Source organism: Lissotriton vulgaris, chromosome 5 (assembly GCF_964263255.1).
Source record: "Lissotriton vulgaris chromosome 5, aLisVul1.2, whole genome shotgun sequence".
NCBI lineage: Eukaryota > Metazoa > Chordata > Amphibia > Caudata > Salamandridae > Lissotriton > Lissotriton vulgaris.
In genome coordinates this window covers 1,404,020,780-1,404,041,740 of record NC_141693.1, presented here as the reverse complement: position 1 = coordinate 1,404,041,740, position 20,961 = coordinate 1,404,020,780, and positions in this window count along the sequence as shown.

The following is a 20,961-nucleotide window of genomic DNA, read 5'->3' as shown; positions in this document are numbered from 1 at the left end:
CATCATTCTGTTGCAAGAAACCTGGGCAACCGAGCCTGTCTACAAGCTGGGTTACATTAACTTTTTCAAACCTGCGATTAAAGGGGGCAAAGGGCGGGCCTCAGGTGGCCTGACGATCTGGGTGAAACAGTCTCTGGGTCTCTACCCAACCGAACTCCCTGTTGAGCATCCGGATCTCCTCCAAATCAAACTAAGCAAAGATAATCAGCAACATGTGAACATTTTTAATATCTATGCTAGAGGTCTGCCCGGTGGTCGTAGTCCGCCCTTGTTGAACATCATCGACCACATAATTTCTGAAATGGACAGCGGGAATGTCACCATCCTTGCTGGGGATCTAAATTGTACCATAGAACCTCTGTTTGATATGGGAGACACCTGGAGTATGACTGAGGACTCTGTTTGGGGCATCCCCGACTTAAAAGTGGCAAAGAGGGCAAAAGCAACAGAGGCGGCAGTGTCTTGGATGGCATTCTGTCTACATAGGGGATTTCGTGCATGTAACGGCCGCTCAACCTCGGATACTAAAGCAAATTGTACTTTTGACAATGGGCAGAGGCAGAGCCGCATTGACTATATCTTGTTGAATATGGAACATTGGCCGCTACTAATTGACATGGCAGTACTACAGCGCCCGGAAAGCGACCACAACCCGCTTTTTCTGTCCTTAAAAATACCAGGTCTAAAGAGACAGGGGGAGTCCACCACCTCCTATACAGGGGATGCTCTACTAACTAACGACAGGAGGAGACTGAAATGGCCCCGGGTCATGGAGGATAAGTCTCTATGGGACAATATTAATACTGTGGCAAATAATGCGTATTATGAAATGTCGCAAATTGATTTGTTGGGGGCAGACTCTGGTTTGGCTAATAATGTGATGGGACTACATACTAGATGCTTTGACCAGCTAAAATCCCTTCTTTCCCTCCCGTGCCGAAATGCTACTACTAAAACAAATCCCTTGCCCCAGAAATGGTACAATAGGAAATGCAGGGAGGCACATTCGTCTCTTATTTCAGCCATCAAATCACGGGACATGGCCGCAGTTAAGGTTGCCAGGCTCAACTATAGGAAAACCCTTAGGGAAGCTAAACGGGAGTGGGAAGATAGGTTCTGGTCTGATCTTCTGGAGGCATCTACCTCAAACAACCAAAAAAAGTTTTGGGACTTAGTTAAATGGGGGGAAAATTCAGACTCCTCTACCCCGGGAAACAATGTGCCCCTTGAGGATTGGGTATTATTTTACTCTGCCCAATTCAGAGCCGATGACCCCGAAGCTATGAACCCCTCGGGCAAGACACTCTCGTTGATCCCCCATGGGGAAAAATTAATCTTTACAGTCGCTGAGGCCGAGCTGGCCCTGGCCTTGACTCTCCGAGGGAAAGCCCCTGGTATGGATCTGATCCCGGCGGATTTATTTAAATCCAACCCCGCCTTATGGCTCCCGTATATAACTTTGATAGCCAACTCCCTAGCCAATGGAGCCACAGTCCCGAAATCGTGGAAGGGAGCCGAAATAGTCCCGATCTATAAAAAGGGCGATAAGTCCATCCCAGGAAATTACCGCCCTATCAGTTTGATCGATTGGATTCAAAAGATTATAGCACGTATGGTCTTGGGACGGGTCCAGGGATGGATTGAAACAGAGGACATTCTTTCTCCCATGCAGGCGGGCTTCAGATCGGGAATGAGCACCATAGATCAGGTGTTTAGACTCTGCCTGATCTATTGGAAGCTGGTTTGGCTCGGCGGCGGTACCATCTTTGCTGCATTCATTGATCTGAAGTCCGCGTTCGACCTGGTGCCAAGGGATAAACTGTGGGGTGTGCTGAAAAATTTGGGGTGCCCATTAGAATTTCTAGACCTCATTGTTAGACTCCATGAGGACAACTATGCGAGGGTAAGGTGGGGTGGCCAGGGACAAGTGACGGAGACATTTCCCGTAACTCGAGGTGTCCGCCAGGGGTGTGTTCTGGCCCCAACACTCTTCCTCCTTTTTATTCTTTCGGCGCACAGGTGGATATAAGCAATGGTCGATGTTGGCTTCTGCTTAGTATCTGTCTGATAAATTACAAGGTGCTAAGATCGGCATGGTGACAGACATAGCTGTAGGGTTAAGGCAGATCCATTCTCCGTTTGTACCCTTACCAGTCTTTGACTGAGACAGCATGCCAGTACCACGAAATGCTTTTCTTCCTTGTTCATACGTTTGGCAGATCTCAACCATGGTGGAGATGAGGACTACAAAAAAAAAAAAAACTTCACAGAAAAGTCCCGGTCAACAAGTGCCCTGACACAAATCACTCAATTGCACAAATTAAACAGGCTAACATGGAATGATGTGGAGAACTGGGCCTTATGGGCCTGGTGGTGCAGGGCATGCCTTAAATCCCCGAGTTCACCTGCCTTGTTGAACAGAGACACAAGACACTCTGTTGGGCGTAGAAAACCAGGTTTATTAGCTGAAGCTAAGCACAGTTGTCCCAGAAGTACATACAGAGTGTAGATTCTAAGGAGACTGCCACTTTAGTCCGTGGATCACAGTCTTTTATAGTAAACATATTTATGACATTTACTCCCAATTCATACAAAACAGGCCAATAGGAAAAGTTGAAAAACAAGCTATCAGGTGTCCCAAATATGCCCCTCTCTCAGACCCCGTGTGTTACCCCTCCCAACAAATTAATCAATAAAATAAAATATTAGCCTCCACTGACAAATGCGAAGAAATTGCTAGCTTCTTTACGAACAAAATCAACATGATCGAGCTATCCTTCTCTTCCCTCCCTCTCTTGCCCAATCCTACCACTACCCTACACACTCTTCCTAACACTCATAATTCTACGCCAATCAGTTCTTCCACTTCGCCCGATACCTCTAATCCCCCACCGGATCTTCTCTTGCACAACCCCTTTCATATAACAAACTCCCCCACTAAAAACAATGCCTCCTGGACCAATTTCAGTCCAGTATCTGAATCTTTGATCACTAATATCATGGGCAAACTCAAACCTTCTGCACACTCCAAAGATCCTCTCCCCGCCTCAATAGCGCAAGATCTTAAATCTACCATTGCCCCTATATGGACTAAAATTATCAACTCCTCTCTTTCCACAGGCTGTGTTCCTGCTTCCCTTCAACTTGGCCAAATCACGCCTATTCCCAAAAACACCACAGCTGACCCCAATGATCCAAACAACCTTTGTCCCATCTCAAACCTTCCCTTTCTCTCCAAAGCCCTCGAAAAATGTGTCCTAATGCAACTAGAGAAACATATTGCCTCATTCAACCTCCTTCACATCTTCCAGTCCAGCTTTAGAAAGGGATGCAGTACAGAAACTGCTATGCCTTATATCATAGACGATATTCACCGTTCCCTTGACAAAGGAGAATCCTCGATACTTATCCTTCTCGACCTCTCAGCTGCATTTGATACCGTCCACCACCCCACCCTTCTCAGCACCCTCAATGACAGATTCGGTTTCGAAGGCACGGTACTCAAATGGTTCTCCTCATTCCTACAAAACAGATCTCAACAAATCAAACTTAGCCATTTCCTCTCCAAACCCCAACCTGTTTCACTTGGTGTACCTCAAGGTTCCATCCTCTCCCCTACCCTATTAAATCTGTTCATGGAACCACTCACACTCATCCTCAAACACTCTAATATCAGTTACCATCTCTATGCTGATGACACCCAATTATACTACAAAATCAAATCTCATAAAGACATCCTTCACCTAAATGAGACACTGACCAAAATTCAAACCTGGTTCCATCTGAACCATCTCAAACTAAACCCCCAAAAAATAGAAATCATAATTCTCTCCCCCAAAAACAATCCCCTTCCCATCCAACTCTGGTTAAACGATATCAAAGCACTTAACTGCCCTCTCTCCACCTCTAATACTGTTAAGTCCTTTGGCATCAGTATTGACCAAAATCTCAAACTCATACCCCACATTAAAAATGTACCCAAAAGCGCCCTTTTCACCCTTCTCCACCTCAAAAAACTTAAACCTTTCATTCCAGCAGAAGATTTCAGACTCGTTGTCCAATCACTGGTACTTTCCAGGATCGACTACGGCAATGCCACTTTGGCTGGCACCCCTAAAATCCACCTTGCCCCAATTAAATCCGTCCTTAACCTTGCTGCTAAACTCATCTCAGATTGCAGAAAATTTGATCACATCTCCCCCATCCTCAAAAATCTCAAGTGGCTACCAATAGAAGGAAGATCCACTTACAAAATTGCCTGCATCACTCATAAAGCTCTCCACCAAAACACCCCTTCCTACCTTACAACAAAACTTCAGAAAGCAGGTTGTTCCAGACCCTTGAGAAGCACAAACTCACTTGTTCTGATCCCTCCAAGACTTAAATATCATAAGACCCAATCCTGTGCGTTCTAGGGTAACGCTTCCACAATCCAGAACTCTCTCCCAAAGGATATCCGCTGCAACCCCTCCTACCATCGCTTCAAAAAAGAACTTAAAATACTGCTTCTTAACAAATACTGGGGTATCTAATGTCACTGACACTATTCATGTTCAAAGTATCATGATACCCAGCTCTACGATAACATCCCTGGTCACTCCTCTCTCTCCTATTATGCTCTCCCTTTCCTCCTCGAATATACTCCTTCCTACTTTGTCTCACCCTCGCCCCTCTTCCCTCTCTCCCCCTTCCATCTTTATTTATATACATTTTAAATTTAGATTTCCATGCTTCTCCTCCGCATTAGCCATGTCTGAACTCTCTACCACAATGAAACGCTTTCTTGATTGTTTTTATTCTACCTCATTGTTTGTTTCGCACCTTCCTTGTAAAGCGCTCTGATACTCTCGGGTCCAGCAGCGCTATATAAAACCTCTGAAATAAATAAATAAAGTGCTAGTACCGACAATCCAATTTTCAGGTGGCAGGACGTATTTGTGTGCCTCAAAGGATAGTTGTGTAACAAGAGAATACAAGGAGAGAATAGCGAAGGCCAGTCAGATAAGATAATGCAAGAAAAGAATAGGAGAAGCCAAATAGTCAGTTGAGACAGGGATCAATCAACCCAGACATGGATTAACAAACTCGGCCACACCCTGACATCGGTTTCGTAAACAAGGGCAGGGAGTTACTCTTTAACCGAAGAGACACGTTGCAGCTGGGAAAAGCAAAAACACTCCGTTCGCCGTGCTGCATGAGTGAGGGCAACACAAAATGGCGACGAGACACAAAATGGCGGCTAAATAGGGGATGCGATCAGAAACCGAAGAACCTCAGACCCTCCTTTTGCCATTACCCAGGCAAAAGACAAAGTACTTAAGTTAATATGAGTCGATGTCAATGGCCATGAGGTCATCGAGCTGTTGCTGCAACATCATTTTAATATTCTATGTTTTTCGTGACACAGGCCTTGGGACACAGATGGTGGCACAAGGACCGCAGATGGCAGGGCCTCACTGTATACAGAGACAACAAGAGAAAATGATGGCCAAAACCATTCCAAGTATCTTCCATCCCCAAGTGGACAGTAGTCCCCAAAACCATCCCATCACAGACCAATCTCCTGTGTCCTGATGTATAGACTCCGAAATTATATGTTACTTAGAGATGGCTTGGTATACTGTAGGGGCATTATCGGGAATGTAAATGCAGCAACTAGACCCGATTAATTTACAGACTCCTCCACGATCTGCAAGGACAATGTCTAGAAGCATTCGGTTCGGCAAAGTCATAAGGCGATCCGCCTGAAGCTTAGCTATCAAATTACTCAAGGCTCCAGAAGTTACAATTATGGTAGCATCAACAACACGAACTAGCTGTCTGATGTCTCTGCTGTTGGCCATTGGTCCCCAGAAAGGAAGCAACCCTTTGATGAAGTCACCTCCTTCTTGTCCTGCTGTGTCCATAGAAAAGCCACATAGCAAGTGCCTGAAAAGTAGGTAGAAAGCCACGTATAGGCTCTACCATGACAGACAAAATATGTGCCTTCTGATGGCACTAACGGTGAAGAAATCTGAGGTGAATAGATATACGTATGGGAACAGACACTATTCTCCTGTGGATTTTTGACATTTTGGCCATTAATCTGCAAACAGAAATTACCTCGATGAGGTACAGTACAAATTGGTGGAGATCTCCTTCGTGTAGCCTTATCTGAAAGGCTAGTGACATAACGAGTCACGTTCCAGCCATCATATGCTCGTTTCTCATCAACAGGAATCTTACTAATCTCAGCAATTCTAGCCATGGTCACTATTCCCTTTATCAAAGAACTGTAACTAAAATCTGCTCAGCGAAGTTGGTTCTGATAAGCATTAGAAAACATGGCCAAATAGGCCCAAGCGGAGCCTTCGTTGGAAAATGGAAGGACTAAATATGGCATCCCTCTCTCTGTGTTATGGGGCATGAGCCCACAGACCCAACAGTCAGTAGTATTGACTATCAGTTGATGTTGATGCAATAACTGAATAAATGAGTTATTGAAGTATTCCGTCCTCCTAATTTGTTCATGTTCTGGGAGTGTACGAAACTAATGTGGGGAGGCAGTGGTAGGAAAAGACAAAGAAACAGAAGTCGGAACAGGTGCTTGCTGCATAGTGTAAACAACCCAACTTACACAAGCCAATAAAGTACATGAACATATTAAAATACATAAGGCTATGCCACATGGACTAACCAATAATCTTTTACATTTACTTTTCATTTGTTTGTTCTTATCACTGATTTCCACTTTAGTATCCATACTCTAAAGCGTTGCTCACGGAAATCTTCCTAGATCACTTAGCTGTGATTATTAGCCATCCTATGACACTGCAAGTTCTGCAGACCTATTGTCACTATTCAGGTCACAGTCTAAGACTTCTACCGTGACCCTGCAACTTGATGGATAGTGGAAAAAAGAAATCTCTCACAAAAAAGTAATCAGAAAAAGGAAAAGAAAGTTCAATTGTCTTTTGTTGATCTGGATCTTAAATTGTACAGAGTCTTATTAGGGATCGTTTGTTCTTGAAACAAAGTCTCTGGATTTACTGTGTTCAGTCGCAGATGTGATGGTACAGCTTCTTGCAACACATCGTCGTCCTCTTTCTCAGAGTTCGTTCGATCCAGGCATGCACTACTGAAAGGTACAAATTGAGGGACTCTTTCGCCTTCACTGTCACTTTTACCCTTACGAACCCACTGATCAAAAGGCAAAGGCAAAGGTACCCTCTTACAGTGCACGCCATGGACCCAGTTCTTCTTCCAGACGACCTTTACTGCTGTACGTGTTGCTAACAAAACTTGCAGAGGTGGTCCCCAACGAGGTTCCAGATTCTTTTTCCGCTGGCAATTCTTCAGACAGACCCAGACACCGGGTTGGATGGAGTGACCTGGATCCGCAGAGGTTTCCGGCAAAGCGTTTTGAACCTGTTGGTGAAGAACACGTAATTTAGTGGTGAGGTCATGCAAGTAGTCAATCAACATTGGGTATGGGATGTCAGAATACTTTTTAGGTCGAGGGACTCCCCAGACGTTGGCTGGGCACCCAAAGACGACCTCATATGGGCTGAGTCCTAAACGAGAATGTACAGTAGTTCTCGTGGATAAAAGTGCCAAAGGTAAAGCGTCAGGCCAAGCCAGACCCATGCTGGCCTGAATCTTTGCCTATTTAGGCTTGAGAGTAACATTATAGCACTCTACCAAACCTGCTCACTGAGGGTGGTTTGCTGCATGGAATTTCTGTCTAATACCAAGACCCGTACACACTTTCTGCATAATTTGGCCTACAAATTCTCTCCCATTGTCACTCCAGACAATTCGCGGCAAACCAAACATCGGGAAAAATTCCTTCAAAAGGACTTTGGTAGTAGACAAAGCAGTATTACCCTTTAGAGGGTAGGCCTCTATCCATTTGGAAAAGGCACACACCACCACCAGAACATACTTTAGATTGTTACAGCGGTCCATATGAATGTAATCAATTTGTATTACCTCAAAAGGGTAAGTAGGGGGAGCAAAATGACCTGCTGGAGTTTCCTGGATTATGCATCAAACAAACGATGCAATGCTTCACCACGTTCTCCGCACATTTAGGAATTCCTTCATTCTGCCATACTGGAGCCAGAAGTTTACTTATCCCTTTTGCACTAATGTGGACTGGACCATGCGCCATAGTAACTACAGGTAGTACGTAGGCGTCTGGTAACAGCCAACGCTGATGTTCTGACAATTCCGTCCAACACCCTGTCGCGTCCAACATTCCCGTACTTTCTTTCCGCTTACTCAATTCTTTCTCAGTAGCCTCTTCTTGATGCGTTCTCACACTTTCTATTGTGTCCTCACACATTCCTCCCTCTCTGATCCATCTTGCAGGGCCTGCAACATACATGTGACTCGTAGCATCTCTTGCTGTTTCTTTCGCTACCTCGTCTGCAAAAGCATTCCAGCGACCCACATCATCAGTGAATCTCTTATGTGCCCTACACTTTATTATCGCTATTTGTGTAGGCAAAGCAAGTGATTCTAGAAGGTTAGTTACCAACTGACCATGCTGTATCTTAGTCCCATGGGAAGTAAAGAATCCTCTTTCCTTCCACAAAAGACCAAAGCTATGAGCCACGCAAAAGGTGTATTGGCTATCAGTGTAAACATTCACTTTCTTTCCCTTAGCCAACACACACGCTCTCGTCAGGGCAATTAGTTTAGCTGCTTGGGCTGAATTCTGTGCAATGCGTGCTGTCTCCACTACCGTATAAAAGGTGGTAACAGCATAAGCTGCAGTGATCTCGCCATTTGGAAGCTTAAAACAAGACCCATTCCAGCCATAGGATCCCATTCGGGTCCACAAGTGGTGTGTCTTTTAAGTCTATTCTGCCTTTCGTTTCATCCTCTGTTCGGAGAAAACAATCATGCTGTTCTTGAGTATCTTTCTCTTCCAGTTTGGGTAGCAACGTTGCTGGATTCAAAGTATTACACCGCTTGATGTGTATATGCCGATGACACCGTACTGCTGTCAAGGACCCCTAGGGGTCTACATCATTTATTAAATACATTTGGGGCTTTCATGCAAGATCTGGATTTAGTAATTAACGTAGGAAAATCACATGTTATGGCTGTGGGTAATCGCAAGAATAACATCAGAACTCTGTCTTGTAATGGTTCCGCACTCACTAAAGTTAAAGCTTTTACTTACTTAGGAGTGGTGTTCGACGAGAAAGGGACATGGGCACCACAAATTCAGAACAAGGCCGCTGCAGTAAAAAGATCATCTGCTGCTATACTGGGGTTCGCAAAACGCCTCGGCGGTAAACCGCCAGAGGCTATTCTATCCATCTATAAAGCTAAAACCCTGGCAATAGCCAGGTATGGAGCCTCTATATGGGGCTATAAGAACACAACCCACATTCAAAGAGCGGAGAATATGTTCTTGCGATCCGTTATGGGTCTACCGAAATCCACACCTGCCTTTTCAATCCATATGGAACTGGGGGTAGGTTATATTGAAGACATGTTGTCCCTGGCGCCACTAAGGGCATGGATTAAAATTTGGCTTAATCCCAACTTAACACTAAATCACAAGAATATCAGAGATTTTATGGGGCGGGATCGAGTGGCAGAGATTGAGTGGCTCTCATACATTAAAAAAACAGCAGGATATCTGGGCCGCCCGACCTATATATAAACCCAGAAGGTCTAAAAAAAGAGGACATTAGTTGGGTAATGTCTGAATATACAAAGAAAAGGGAAGCTGAAAGAGAGTCATGCGAAATTATGAAGCCAACTGTAAGGTCCCATTTTTTGACTATTACAACTTTAGCTATCGAACCATATCTGGCGATAGTAAATAAACCTTTCCACCGGTGGCTTCTCACTAAATTTCATTTTAATCAGGCTCACTTTCTGCTGGGTGAATATAGTAAGTGGTGTAGGCCCCATGAGAACGCTCCCTGCAAGTGTGATGATTTCTCCGAACAGGATTCTTTGCATTTTCTCTTTTTTTGTCCCTTCTTTAGAAATGCTAGAGAGAAATATATCAAGCCTATATTGAAAGATCAAAGGTTTATACAAGTCAAACCGGCTTTTCTGTTCCTACAGCTAATGGAAACACCTTTAATAATGTATGGGGTAGCCAATTTCCTTACAACGCCTATTCGGTCCAGACAAAAAAGACTCCGATCACTGACTATTTGATTTAGCTCCCTGTAAAAGTTTGTACGCCCTGTTAGGGTAGAGCTATAAATTGATTGCAATATAGATCTGTAAATATAATTGTAAATAGATCATTTAGCAAACTCATTAGTACAATCTGTGTAAATGCACTAAAAAACTTGAAGGAATTTATAGCCAGTGTAAATATGATGTAGCTGTATAAAATTTTTGTACATATATTTTGATTACTACTGAAAATTTGTACATAATGTCTCTTGTTTTAACGTTTTCTATATACATTTTTTTTTATTCCTGTGATCAATATTGGATGTATAGCATACTTTTATGATTTTAAATTAATCGAATAAAGTGTTTTTGACTCTGTGTATATGGCTAGCCAAGAGCGTCAGCTCATATCCAGACAAGCGGGCACTCGTGAGATGTTGTGTTTTCGTTCTATTCAAAAGAGTATCCACTGCATGTGGTACCATAACAACAAGAGTTTTATCTAGTACCAATCTAGAAGATTGGCGAATGGAGATCGCTGCTGTTGCTCTGAGGCAACTAGGCAATGCCTTGGCTACTTGATCCAACGTAGCCGAAAAATATGGCCGCTGTTTGTCTCCAAATTGTTGTGTTAAAACTGACAATGCGCAACCTTCCCTTTCGTGAACGTAAAGTGTGAAAGGGTTACTGTAATCTGGAGTACCTAACACAGGAGCAGAACACAAGGCAGTACGTTAGTCAGAAAAACTCTTCTGACATTCATCAGTCCAAGGAAGAGGTTAGGGTGTATCTTTCAGCGTAAGCGCCAGCAGAGGTTTAGCCAACAAAGAAAAATTTGGAATCCACTGTCTACAATAAGAGGGTAATTCCCAGAAAGGCACGCACCTCTCTTTGTGTGGATGGCACAGACATTTGCGCGATTGCTTGAATTCTTTCTGGGGTCAATCGTCTTCCCTCCTTCGACAAGAGATTACCTAAGTAGGTAACCTCTTGGCGGCAATATTGCAACTTAGAGGGTGACACCTTGTGATGCAGGTCAGACAAATGACGCAACAGTGAAACAGTCACATCCTTACAAACATCCTCTGAATCATCAGCAACTAACAAATCATCCACATACTGAATCAGGGTGGCACCTGGGGGCAAAGTGAAAGCATCAAGCTGGGATTTCAAAGCCTGACTATAAATGGAGGGACTCTCACATTAGCCTTGAGGTGCACGTTTGAATCGGAAACTTCATCCTCCAAGAGAAAAGTCAAAAATATCCCTACTTTCCTCAGCAATAGGAATACTGAAGAAAGCATTTTGGAGATCAATAACCGAGAACCATGCCGCCGAAGCGGGTATCATAGTAAGCAAGGCAGTGATATCTGGGACAACAGGAAACTGGGGGACAACAATCTTGTTGACCTCTCGAAGATCAATCACAAAGCGATATACAGGAGGCTGAGAAGGATCAGTGCGTTTAAGGACAGGTAGAACAGGACTGTTACAAACATTACCTCTCGTCTCTTCAACCACACCCTTCTGAACCAGATCATAGATAATAGCCAACAAAGCTCGTTCACCATCATTGAAAATCTTATACTGAGGAATGCGTGGTAATTTAACATTAGGCTTAATAGTAACCACGTAAGGCGGAATCTGAAGCAGACCAACATCATTCAGAGCCGTAGCGCAAACGTAGCAGGGAGAGAATGCAATTCAGGTGGAAGTTTGTCTTTCGATAAATACATAGGAGAAACGAATTTCTCACCTAAAGTAAGATGCACCCCAGAGGGGAAACAATACAATACAATGTTGCATGAAGACTTTTCAACAAGTCCAAACCCAACAAGTTCTCTCCACAACCAGTCGTTAAAATAAGCGGAGTTTCCAAATCGTAAGAACCAATCGAAAGAGGCAAAGGACAAGAAACCGGGTTAGTAACTGGCACCAGAAAATCCTACAGAAACATTAGTTAAGCCAGGGAGTTTGGAGTGAATGATAGAACTTCTCATTGCACCAGTATCCAAAAGAAATGGCTCTGCAACACCCAATGCAACAACTTCAACATAAGGCCCATTCTGATCCACTGGAACTGATACGACTCCCTTACTTTGTCCATGGCTGTCCTAACTAGAATGAAAATCCTGAATCTTACCCTCAACACAATAATCGTCATTATAATATCGTGCAGACTGAGTATTCTGCTGATCAACATAATTAAAAGAATTCTGAGGGGGAAAGGAACGCTTTCCTTGAGGCAACGCACCTCGCCCTCTACCTCTAGGTGCTGATTGAAAATCACCACGGCCTCGCTGCCCTGAAAATCCACCATTACGCTGCAATAAAACCGGACAGCTATAAATGACCTTCCTCTTTACAATAGGCACATTGATTAGGACCAAGCAAAGGTCGCGGAACAAAAGGTTCAGGTTTTTGTAACAACCTCTGAGGCTGGGGAGGTTGTTGAAACTGACGCTGGGCAGAACGAGGGGGATAAGCCTGTCGCAAAAAGAACCTTCATTTTTAATTCCTTAGTCTTCTTCTCAACCTTATCTTTATCTTCCTTATCCCTATTCTCGTAATACTGAGGAGTGGCTAACATCTGTGCAGAGGAAGAAACAGCCCACAAAGTTTCTGAGTCTTTCAGCTTATGCGATTATTCTGGAAGTAAACTAAATACAAATGTATCCACAAATAATAACAAACCTCAAGGATTTTAGTCAGAAAAGAACACTGGGTGCACAACCTAAAGTGAACACACTGATAATGGTTTAGCAAATAGGGTGGTGCATCTGGGTGAGTGGGGAGCCCATGAACCACTCAATGTTTGGTAGAAAAACTACCAAAAAACAAGAATTAAAAGTATACCCAATGCACCCAAAAGTATAACATACATTCAGTAATATTACAGACAAAAAACAATGTACAAGGCGACAGGGAGATGTAGGAATCTCCAGTGGAGGAGTCGTCCGATGGAGTTTGCCGGTAACAAGTTTGATCAAACATGAAAAAATTAGTTTTTTAGAACTATTTCCATCATAGTGGATAGCATGTCTGTGTGTTGCCATAATGCTGCAGGTCTGTTGTGTAAAATTCTATTTACCACCAGTAAGCCTAGATCCATGTTTATACTGGTGTAGAGTAACACCACATCCATTGTAACCAGTATTGAATCAGGTTGCCATTGGATGTCTGCCAAGGTGCTCAAGATGTGCTTCGTGTCCTGTATATAGGAGGGAAGATTTTTCACCAAAGGACCAAGAAAGAGATCCACATATTCCGCTAATCTTTCTGTTGGACCTCCCATGCCTGACACAATAGGTCTCCCTGGTGGGAATGGGAGATTCTTATGTATTTTCGGTAGGGTGTAAAGCCAGGGGTAGGATGGTCTGAATACCTTAAGGTAAAGATATTCTTCATCGTTAAGTAATCCTGCTTGTGTCCAACTCATTAATTTGGAATTAATCTCAAGTGTAAGTGGACCCATGGGGTTGTGGGTAAGGCGTTCATAACAAGAGTCGTCTGCAAGTTGATATGTGATCTCTTGTTGGTAGTCAACGCGGTCCATCACCACCACGTTCCCCCCTTTGTCAGCCTCCCTGATTGTAATGGTGTCATTTTTCATTAGTGTGGATAGGGCCAGTCTCTCTCCATGGGAAAGATTGTCTTTATATTTAAACATCCTGTATTTTTGCAGGCAATTCAGTTTGTCCAGATCTTCAATAACCCGTTTATGAAAATTGTCTATAGCATTGCCGCCTGGTAATGTAGGGATCCAACGGGATTTTGATTTAAGACCGCAGGCAATGCTATAACCCGATTCAATGTCTAGTTCTAAAAGTAGCCTGTCCATATCAAAGGGAGTATCCTCCCTATCAGTTAAAGACAAGAGAAGATGTGTGGTTTGTATATCCTTTATTGACAACGAGTCAGTAGTGGTAGGTGCAGGAATATTCTTAACCCCTCTGTTACTCTTCTCCATCCCAAAAACATGTTTCTTTAATTCAAGGTTTCTCACAAACTTAAAAAGATAAATTTTCAATTTGCATATATCCCCTGTTGTATAGGGGTTAAAATTGAGACCCTTACCAAGGAGTGAGATCATATCAGGAGTAAGTTGCATGGAAGAGAGTTTTATGACTTGAACTTCCCTTGTATCTGCCTTGACTAGTTTTTGTTGGTCCCTGATCTTAATTTTCTCCTGTATTCTTCTGAGCTTGCTCACGTGAATTGCGTCATCACAAACTGCACGTGGTATGAGTGAGTCGGACACAATAAATAGCACCCGCAATTTTGAGATTTTATAAATGTGTCTTTTGCCGTGGCAAAACAATTACTGCCACTGATTAAGAGGAAATATAGATCCTTTTAAGACTCATAGGTTCACTGGATCACCAGCACTCCCTCCCTTTAGATGACCCTGTAGGAGCACAATCGACATGAATATGTTGGGCTGCACATAACCACAACAATGTGAACATATCAACTGCTGACACAGTGGTAGCTGAGAGAATCTGTTTCAGTAAATATTGTAGCATCTTTGTGTCTACAAGTCGCATATTAGATGCTCCATTGTTATTTATTTGTTTTTTCAGCCCTGAGGATTCGCAATAGCGATGAAACACGTGTCGGCTGGCTGTTGTACTTAATAAAGGACTCCATTGGACTACTCCTCCACTGGAGATTCCTACATCTCCCTTGTACATTGTTTTTTGTCTGTAATATTACTGAACATATGTTATACCTTTGTGTGCATTGGGTATACCTTTAATTCTTGTATCCACAAATAATCCCTGTCCACCTTCAGTACTCATATCTTGACCACTGTGGTCGATGAAGGTCTCCTCAAAACGAGTAAAGAAATAGGAAACACTCTCCTCTTTCTTCTGCTTACACGCAGCCAACTTATCCGAAGTTAACACGTAAGGCAGGCATCATTGTCTTCATTAAAGCGATGATTCTACCAGGCAATTGTGCAATCAAATCATCTGGCTTAGCACCACCCACTTGTGCTGCATCTGCGGCACTTATAGCAGCCCAATTACCACCTGAAGCTTGGTCATGGTCTTCCCTACGAATCCGAGCACACAACGCTTGTGGAACTACATTCCCCATCAGCATATCAACATCAGACAGATTCATAATACACGCATCAACAGTCTGAGACAGCTCTTTATAATACCCAGCAGGATTTTTACGAGGGTCCGGTAGAGACTGTTTGAGCGCCAAATCTTCAGATCGTTTCCAGGGGACATGTACCTATATACACTGGAAATGAGCAGGGACACCTGGAACAGCGCCTGCCTGCGGAACCGCTTACCTCCATACTGGAAGAACTTCCCTCATAGGATAATGTTTCATTTTCTGTCTAACTGGTTCAAGAATAGTCTGTGAAGAAAATAAAGACCTGAAAGTAATAAGTGTCCTTACAGCGTCCTCAACTTCGGAACCCACAACAAGTCCTTTATTAAACTTATCCTGTATATCTAACAGACCCTGAGGGGTGAAATCCAACTCCATACTCTCCCATCTTTAGACAAGAATGTCACACATGACATTAAAAACATATCTCTGCGTGGGCGCATACCTCTGGAGAAAGGTACTCAGAATATCAGGTACACTATACTGTGGACAACTTGTAGTGTAGTTCCTAGTTTCCCACTAGGCCCTGCACATTGGAATAACATAAACAGTAGTATCGACGTGGAACTGCGGATATTCCAGGCCTCCACTGACTATGCTAAACTTAATTGGGTTGTGTTACCAACTAGCTCAGAGGTCACTGGAAACTTTCTTCTCTGCATAGGAAGTGATCAGCTTCCTTGGCACAGACAAGAAGGGATTCAGTTTTCCAACAACCGTGCAACATGACAACTTTGCTCCTCAGATCAAGAGTCGATCTCTAGGGTCGTGTGAAACAATAGACATGTATTTCACTCAGTCAGTCTAGTGCAGTTTACTTTCACGAGATGTAGAGAATAGAGAGACGGGCGTGTATCAATAAAGGGTTAACATTTATTGAACAGTCTTTCTTCTCGTACAAGAGAAATGTATTGCCACAATTGCAATAATTGTTATTATAAAAAGTACGTACAGTAAGATAAGTATTGCGAAATAGAACTGTAAAAGCATTGATATGGTTTCTTAGCCATACAATGGTTTAAAAGTAATAAAACATATATACAGTCATATATACATTAGGCTAACATACTCAACTGGTGCTTCTAACTAAGCCTACCCCAGTGTGCCTGACCTAAGCCTAACACGTGAGAAGGGGAGTAAGTAAGTAGCTTTAAGTTAAGTTGGTTTTGCCAAGGTTTGTTTCAAGAATTCTCGTCTAAGGGTTTAGTCAACACCATACCTCTGAATAGAATGATGGAGGATTGGTATCTCCTTCAGGGGTCTCTCTCGATATCCCAGTCACCCGCGAGGGTAAACCGGAAGCGTCGGGACTGGATTTCTCTGCACGAGAAAGGCAGCTCGCTTCTCTCAGCGCGTCGAGGAAGGAGGGGTGACAGCGTCCGCGGGCAGCTGGGCTGGATGTCTTCGCAGAGGACGGCTGCTCGGCTCCTCAAGCGTACTGCACCATAGTTCGCGCTGTAGCGGCGATAATGGTAATCAGCAGCTTCACCACCACAGGATAGCAGGCTGCAGCGACAGAGTGCTAGTTTTTACCAACACAGGGTCATGCAGGCAGCTGGCATCAGCAACAGGGAACGAACTCGCAGCTCGTATCTTTCACTCATTGCTTAAGGCAACGTTGGTAATATTTATACCTGACAGGTGCCGGGTTTGACGCAAGTTTGCTGGACATAAGACGTCAATTAAAGATGTCACTTGGAAGTGACAGTTATCAGTTGCTCATTAGAGTTCCATTACTAATCAAAACATAGCAAGCGGGGATTTCCAGGTTTGCTAAGTTTTTATCTTGTTGAAGAACTCGGAGTGTTATCTAGGAATATCAGATAGTGACTGCTGCTCTGTCATTGCACTAATTGGTCGCAAAGGAAGTAGCAGAGAGTCATGCTGGAATGTGGCTCTGTTCGTGTGAGGCCAGAGATGACTTTTCAGAAAATCGCACTTGAACGGTTATGCCAATATAGGGAATAAATGGATTTATAGCCGAATAGGGGCATAAGGTCACAGTATCGATCAGGAACCTAGATAAGCACGCAACACCCACTCCACGTTTTCATGTCCATCAAAATTACTAAAACTAAGCAATTAGATGCATGTGTAACATTGCCCACCCCAAAATACATAAATGCATTCGAAATAGGCGTACTTATAATACATGGAATTGAGGTACTGTACGTTTTTTAAAGCATAGTAATCATTCAAAAGGTATTGCATATGAAATCAATGAACGATTATGCAAAAAGAATTACACATGAAGTATCTCTGACAGAAGAAATGCGAGATAAATCATCACATAAAAATGCATTGTAATAACATGTGTGCTAGAGGCTGGTGTTATTTTGTTATGTCTCTAGATGTGTTTAGAAATAGAAGTGTGAAGCTTCTGTTCTCTAAGAATAGTTTTTACGTTAAGCAAAGAATTGTTCGTGCCAAAAAGAGAGGGTCAATATTTTTTTTAAAAAAATTGTCCAATTCAAAGAAAAATAGATTTCCAAAGCACTTGGCAGTTTTTGTTGATCAAAACTGAAGGCCGAATTCAGAGTTCATGGGAACGCTGTGTGTCGGAAAGCTTTTCAAAAGTTATTGTTTCTCTGTGGGTGAGAACATCGTATCAGACAGGCTCTCAAAGAATTGGTCTACAAAATCAGGTGATAGTTCAACCAAATTAGATAGCGCTGTAACTTGGCAGGTGTGAGAATGATTGCTGTCATCGAAGGCAGGACCAGCAATGCTCACAGAACGTTGTACCTGGATGATGTTGCTTTTGTCACTCGCTCCACTGTTACCACTTGGCTGTAGTACAGGAGTCTCCACAAATGCCGTCATCAGGATTGGTAGCCGCTGGGGACAACACAATGCGTGAGCCGTTATTGGACTGAGCAAAGTATCGACGTCCATTGGTACTGCTGATGGAAGTGAAAGACAGATGTCCAACACGCATTCATCGCCGCAAAGCATACACCGTAGCACAGGTAAAATGCAATTTTGCCATATCGGTCTGAATGAACGGAACCAGGTCATGTTTAGATCTCTCAGCCTGGCCAATCCGAGGACGTTAGTTATCCTGTCCCTGTAGCGCATTGCTAGGATTGTCTCTTCCATTCCCATGGGAGCTATGTCTGAGCCGAGGCTTGCCATAACGTAGCAGGATGGTCAAAAATAGAATCCCTGCGATGAGTCCCAAAAATAGTGGAATGCCGCCAAAAATGGAGTGCACAAAATTAGGTAAGATTTCCAAAATTGCCTGGAAGGGTGTTAGCAGTCCCGTAAAGACTGTCTTAAATATGCCTGGGATGCTTGTTGCACTAGACATGTTAAGGAGTTGGCTGAACATTTCTACGAAATGCACGGGGCAATTTGTTGATAAAAGGTCATGGACTTCAGTAGCCGTCCTTGCGACTAGAAGATCATACGTCTCTTTAGATGACGTTATAGGCACTGTTGTCTGTAAAAGCACAGATTTCATTTTGCTTAATGTATCAATTCGTATAGAATAGAGATTCAGATGAGGCCAGAGAGGAGTCACTATGTCTGAAGGCCCGCTCGGAAACAATGCTTGCATACAACATTTGACCATGGACGTTACTTGTACTAGATAACTTTTTCCTGGCGTCAGGCCACAACATCTGTGATCCGTTCTAAGAATGTAACTCCCGTTTGCGAGTTGCATAAAGAAGGGCTCTATCTGAGTTGCAGGTGTGACTAGCTGGTGGCATGAAAGGTTGTTTGAATTTCCATCACATGCTCCGTGTAAATTAATACCCTGACACAAAAGTATACCGCTTAGTGAGTGTTTACAGTTGTCACCACTAAGAAATACATTTTTGTCGCTGTCACTATAGCAAGAATGAGTGTATGGTAATTTCCATATAGATTTAACATATCCTTTACCCAATTGTTCATATTGGCCAGCAGGTATGTACTCAAGGCATTTATGAAATCGGAAAGTTGTTATCGGAATTGTGATAATTCCGTGTATTATCCATTCAATGACAGGACTCTCTGACATTGTCAATGGTAATCTCTCGAGTTTCTCGATGCTCAAGATTGTATAGTCTGCTCCTTTCTGTGCCAAACTGATCAGTTTATCAGTAAGGTTAAAAATGGAAAATAATGACGTTGTGTTGATTAAACGCCAAGGCACATAGCCTGAACGAAGATTTTGCAGCGTCCAGCCTAATTCTATAATAGAGCGTAATTGAGACTGGCCATGTTGTAACATTAGCAAATCTCTGTCTATCACATCAAAGGCAGAGGATACAATATTGTCCAAAGAATATATTCTGGAAGACAGAGTCGTTAACCCATTGTCTACCACAGAAAGTGATTTCTCCAAATTAATACGATCAATTTCTCGTATTTTTTCAGCAGTTTCAATTTGCTTTACTTTCCAAGCCTCGTTGTAAGCAGCATAGATACTGGTCGCTATGAAACGCTTTTGACGCTGTTTGCGTGGTCCAAGAATGAAGTCGCGCAAATCAGCACCATCTTTTAGTAAAGACAAGTGTTGCTTAATTTCAGCCAGTGTGGATGTAGTTAGCCATTCTAGGCAGAGTTTCCCTACACTGTATGTTGTTATAATCCCTGGATGTTGTCTCTGGGTTTATCTAGGGTCTAATCTGGTCATTTTTAAACCCTGTGTTTTATTCAGGAACCTATCTTGACAGCTATTTGTGTCTGTAGGCCAGATTAACCACTTTTTCCAATCAGGATGTGTTCTGTTGAAATGTAAAATGTTTGACACGTCTAACTCAATATCAGCTGTTGTATTTTCAGGTATTGGCTTTGGTATAGACGGTGTTTTAAGGTCTTTGTTCTTAGCTAGGCCAAGACAAGATGTTTGGTGTACAGTGTCATTTAAAAATAACATTTGTTCTGGTATCATGCAGGTTCTAAATAGTGCTTCTATGCCTTGCACCTGCCAATCTTTTGTACCCCAAATTGTTTTTGTTTCAATATTATTTTTCCAATAATCAAAACCAAATGTCATCATTTTGTCATAGAATGCTTCTGAATATATCAATTTAGAATTTGTCAGCATTGTTTTCATTCCTGTTTTATCTAACAGTTTGTAATAAAACGTTTCTGCATCACTGGTGTTAAACCCTGAGAAGTATTTGAATTTCTCAGAAAATGCTTTAGAACTGCTTTTAGGTGGTGTAGAACAATGTTCCCATTGATTATACATAAAAACATTTCTAGGCTGTGCAGATTTATGCAAGTAATGATCCCCATAATGGGTGTAACAGAATAACTGCTCATAACTAGATGAACCTTGTAAATAATCATGATCTGTGAATCTAGCTGACATTACTAAATCAGACATCATGTCATTAATACTGTTAAAGTCCCAATCATCAGAGAATGTACTTGGTGTCACAAAGTCACTTAAGGAAACCTTTAGTTGATGAGGATACTTCAGGATTTCGACCGGACCATAGATCTCATAGTCTGTTTTCTCCCATACTACCCCACCAGGTATTGGAATTGCTGTGACATTTACTGTTGACAGTTCTCTTTTCTTCACGTGGGATGATCTGTGTGGTTTCAGGACTAGGTTGATGTTCTGACTTGCTGTGTCCATTGTAATATATTTTCCTTCAATGAATTTTCCCAAACACAGTACCATGATGAGCCAAAGCAGGAGGAAAAATACACCTAGACCAAACCAGAACTCTAGCCAAGGGGAAATTAGGTAGA